Source organism: Nicotiana tabacum, chromosome 24, assembly GCF_000715075.1.
Source record: "Nicotiana tabacum cultivar K326 chromosome 24, ASM71507v2, whole genome shotgun sequence".
In the NCBI taxonomy this organism is placed as follows: Eukaryota; Viridiplantae; Streptophyta; class Magnoliopsida; order Solanales; family Solanaceae; genus Nicotiana; species Nicotiana tabacum.
This window is the reverse complement of record NC_134103.1, coordinates 97,803,615-97,809,196: the sequence shown is the minus strand read 5'-3', so window position 1 is coordinate 97,809,196 and position 5,582 is coordinate 97,803,615.

Sequence of the window (5,582 nt, the reverse complement as noted above, 5' to 3'; positions counted from 1 at the left end):
TTTATCGCCGCTTTGGGTTAAGGCATTGTAGAGGTTCGGTGTTGCCGATAATTTTCCCAGAAATATCTTAGGTTTATAGCCTTGCCTAGGACAGCCTTTAGAACCGATTATAAAAAAGAATTTTTTTTCGAAGGCTTGGTTTTTTATGCAGGTCTCGGACATCTCCAAGGCGTGCTAATACGGCCGTAGCCTTTTAGTTCGGGAGTCGCCCAGTGAGCTTGCTATCCCGAGTTATCTGGGTATGCCAAAGATAACAGTCCCCGAGCAGGGGTGGCCGTAGCCTTTGAAATTCGAGTGTTGCCTAAGAGGTCTTTTGCCCTTGTAATCTAATAGCTCGGACCGTCCGAGATTATTTTTCAATCGGCAGCCCCCGAGTGAATGTTCGAACTTGGATTTGAGGTGGCCTTTGGGCTCGATTGGTAATCCCTGAGTGAATATTTCTAACTCGTATTAAGGTGACCCTTGGGCTCAATACCCTTAGGGGATCGGGAGTAGGACATTCCTTAAACAATGTGATATCAAAAATAAAACAAAAATAAAAAATATACTCTTTTTATTCTTGTGCGCAATAATTGTATATGTATACATATTTTGTGCCAGGGCTCGATCGATTTGTGTGGGCATGGTTCATTTTGACCGTTTGGCCTTTACAATAAATCCTATTGATCAGGCCCCATCGATCATGAAGTTTCTTTCATTGTAAAGTCGATATCAGATATTGTCCCCCCCCCCCCTCCACTGTTCGGCGCTGAACGAAGTGAAGCCTCGAATGTTGTTGTGATCGTTATCCACAGTTCATAACCGACCTATAATTCTAAGTTAGCATGATTTACTTGTTGCCTCATTAAAAACCTTGGCGAAAAAAATATTTGGGACAAAACCGATTAAAGGAAAAAAGAGTGCAATGCGTGCTTTCAGACCTAGGACTTCGTGTTATCTTTTGTTAGTTACTTGCAAGTGGTAGCTTAAAACGGAAAAAATAAAAGAAATAATCGGGGTCGTACCTTAGCAATAATATCGCTTTAAGTGGGTTATATTCCAGTTGTTCGGTAACTGCTCGTTGTTCATTGTTTCGAGCTTATAGGATCTTTTTCTGGTGATCTTGATAACTCGGTATGGCCCTTCCCAGTTCGGGCCTAATTTCCCTTCGTTCGGGTTTTGGGTGCTCAGTGTAACTTTTCTTAGTACAAATTCCCCTGTATTGAAGTGTCGAAGGTTGGCCCTTCGATTGTAATATCTTTTGATTCGTTGTTTCTGGGCGGCCAGTCGGACAAGGGTGGCTTCTTGCCTTTCATCTAATAGCTCAAGGCTTGTACTCATATCCTCGTCATTCGATTCCTTTGTTGTGTATCAGAATCTGACGCTTAGTTCTCCAACTTCAACCGGTATTAAAGCTTCAGTACCATAAACCAGAGAAAACGGGGTGGCCCCGGTACTGGACTTCGAGGTTGTTCGGTATGCCCATAGGACCTCGGGTAGCATTTCCTTGCATTTTCCTTTGGCGTCGGTTAGCCTCTTTTTAAGGCTTTGGAGTATGGTTTTGTTGGTAGATTCAGCTTGTCTATTCCCACTAGGATTCTTTTGATCTTATGGTCTTCAAAGAATTTGGTCACTTCACTTCCGACGAATTGTTTCCCATTATCGTATACAATCTCGGTTGGTATCCCATATTGGCATATGATGTGGTCCTAAATGAAGTCGATAACTTCCTTCTCCCTGACCCATTTAGAAAAGTAGTCAATCATAAATAATATAAATCAGGCCTTACCAGGTGCCCACAGAAGGGGGCCGACGATATCCATGCCCCGCTTTATGAACGAACATGGAGACAAAACTGAATGCAGCAACTCCCCAGGTTGATGAATCATCGGAGCGCATCTTTGACATCCATCGAATTTTTGGACGAATTCTTTTGTATCCTTTTCCATGTCGATCCAGTAATATCCAGCCATGATTATTTTTCGAACCAATGATTCGGCGCCCGAATGATTTTCACAGGTACCTTCGTGGATTTCCCTCAGAATGTACTCAGTATCCCCCGGCCTAGACATATTGTAAGTGCGCCATCGAAAAATCTTCTAAACAGGGTTCCGTTTTTAGATAGGCTAAATCGGGCTGCCTTTATACGTGAGGCCCTTGATTCTTTAGGGTTCGAGGGCAACTTTTTGTTCCTGAGATATTCTACTTACTTGTTCTTCCAGTCCCAAGTTAAGCTCGTTGAGTTGATCTCGGCGTGACCTTCTTCCAGCACCGACCTCATAAGCTGTACGACTTTTCTCCAGTTGAACTCATTGTCTTTGATTGATGATCCCAAGTTTGCGAGGGCATCGACCTCGCTGTTTTAATCCCGAAGTATATGCTACAAAGTCCATTCCTTGAACCGATGTAATGTCACATGTAACTTGTCTAAGTATCTCTGCATTCGTTCTTCCCTGACCTCGAACATTCCATTAAGTTGGTTTACCACAAGGAAAGAATCACACTTAGCTTCAATCACCTCCGTCCCTAAGCTTTTAGCTAGTTCGAGATCTGCAATCATGGCCTCATATTCAGCCTCATTGTTAGTCAATTTCGCAGTCTTAATAAATTGTTTAATTATATTACCTGTTGGTTGTTTTATTACGATACCAAGTCTGGACCCTTTTGCGTTTGAAGCACCATCTGTAAAGAGGGTCCAGATTCCCGAAGAACTTCCTGAGTTAACCAATAACTCTCTTTCAACCTCAGGTATCAGGGTCGGCGTGAAGTCGGCTACAAAGTCTGCCAAAATTTAGGACTTAATGGTGGTTCGAGGTCGGTACTCAATATCGTACCCACTCACTTCCACTACCCACTTGGATAATCGGCCTGAAAGTTCGAGCTTATGCATAATATTCCTTAACGGATAAGTAGTTACGACACATATGGGGTGACATTGGAAATATAGTTTTAGCTTCCTAGAGGCACTTAGCAAGGCGAGCGCCAGTTTCTCTAGGTGAGGGTACCTAGTTTCGGCCCCACCTAAGGTTCTGCTAACATAATAAATTGTAAATTTCATACATTGCTCTTCTCGAACCAATACTCCACTTACTGCTACCTCCGAGACCGCTAGGTACAAGTACAGTTATTCGTCTGTTCTTGGTGTGTGAAGCAGTGGTAGGCTTCATAAGCATCTCTTGAGCTCATCCAGAGCCCGTTAACATTCCGGAGTCCATGAGAAGCTATTCCTCTTTTTCAACAGTGCGAAGAATCGGTGGCTTTTATTGGACGACCTCGAGATAAATCGACCCAGGGCGGCTATGCGCCCTGTTAGCCTTTGCACGGCCTTTACGTTGTCTACGACCGCGATGTCTTCAATGACTTTGATTTTGTCGGGGTTGATCTCGATTCCTCGATTGGATACCATGAACCCGAGACATTTTCCTGATCCGACTTCGAATACACACTTTTCTAGGTTCAACTTCATATTGTACTTTTTTTATTATACTGAAGGTTTCCTGCAAATGTTTTAAATGGTCCTCTACTCGCAGGGACTTAAACAACATATCATCAACATAAACCTCCATTATTTTTACTATTTTTCCTCGAATATTTGATTTACCAGACGTTGATAGGTGGCACCGGTGTTTTTTAATCTGAATAGCATTACGTTATAGCAGTATGTGCCGTATTTAGTGATGAAGGAAGTTTTTTCCTAGTCATCCGGGTTCATCCGTATTTGATTATACCCGGAATAGGCATCGAAAAAACTAAGGATCCCGTGGCCGGCCGGGGCATCGATCATGCGATCAATGCTTGGCAAAGGGAAAGAGTCCTTGGGACATGATTTGTTCAAATCCTTATAATCTACGCACATTCTTAATTTGTCCCCCTTTTTTAGGGACTACCACCACGTTTGCTAATCATTCCGGGTATTTAACCTCTTGAATGGACCCTATTTTAAGGAGTTTAGATACCTCGTCCTTGATGAAGGCATATTTCACTTCGGACTGGGGTATCCTCTTCTGCTTGACCGGATTGATTTTCGGGTCCAGACTTAGCTTATGAGTAGTTATCTCTGGTGGGATCCCTGTCATATTAATATGGGACCAAGCAAATCAATTTATGTTAACTATAAGAAATTGAATAAATTTTTTCCTAAGCTCGGGAGTTAGTCTCGTGCCCAGGTATACCTTTTGATTTGGCAAATGCTCGATTAATATAACATGTTCCAGCCCTTCGACCGTCGATTTAGTTGCGTCAGAGTCACCGGGGATTATAAAATATCGGGGAACCCCGTAATCATCATCTGCGTAAGTCTTTTGCTTATCTGATTGGATCGCGACTGATATCGGTAATTGCTATTTGGCTTCTGGGTCGGCGCCAGAATTCGGTTCCTTTGGTGTTGTGAGCGTTGATATCAGAACCACTTCTTCAATGGCAAACATCTCTTTTGCGGCCGGTTATTCCCCGTAGATTGTATTGATCCCCCGTAGGACTGGGAATTTTAGCACTTGATGAGGAGTAAAAGGTACTGCCCTCATATGGTGGATCCATGGCCTTCCGACAAGGGCGTTGTACCTCATGTCCCCTTCTATTACATAAAACTTGGCCTCTCGTACGATTCCGGCGGTATTGACCGGTAACGTTATCTCACCTTTGGTGGTTTCACATGCCATGTTGAACCCGTTTAGGACTCGAACTGCTGGCATGATCCTGTCTTGTAGACCGAGCTATTCTACGACCTTCGATGGAATAATATTGGCCGAGCTACCTTGATGAATTAACACACGTTTAATTCTAGTTTTATTTACGAGTATAGATATTAACAATGCATCATTGTGAGTAACTATGATACCCTTCGCATCCTCATCGCTGAAGGATAAGACTCCTTCAGGTATGTAGTCTCGAGTTCGTTTCTCCCTGGTGATGGAGATTCTGGTGCTTTTCAACATTGGCTCCTGTGGGATATCGACTCCATCGATGATCATATTAATTACGTGTTGAGGTTCTGTATCTTCTTGTTCTGTCTGTTAGAATCCATATTCCTGAAATGATTCTTTGCCCGGTCACTTAAGAACTCTTGAAGGTGCCCGTTGTTGAATAGTCGGGCTACTTCTTCTCTCAGTTGTCGACAATCTTCCGTTCAATGACCGTGAGTTCCATGATACTTGCATACATGGTTGGGATCTCTTTGAGCTAGATTAGATTGCAGAGGTCGAGGCCATTTGGTATCCTTGATTTGGCCGATGGCTAATACGATGGCAGTTGCGTCGGTATTAAAATTGTACTCCAATAGCCTTAGGGCCAGTGGGCCTGTCAAAACCGTTTTTGGTCAATAGCCCCCGGTTGTTTCGACCTTGGTCATTTCTTCCTTCATTTCTTATGGGGTTCTGCCCGGACCCACTGTTCCTTTGCTCTTCATTATAGGGCCGATATCAATCCTTGTTTGATCCTGTTCACGATAGATGTCTCTCTTAGCTCTATCGAGAGTCCTGGCGGGATATATAGACTCCGAAGGTGCCCCGAGTTGACTCTGATTTTTGATTGATACCGATTGTGTACATCGATCCAGGTAACGGCATGGTATTCTATCAGGTTTTACTTTAATTGCTCTGAAGCCA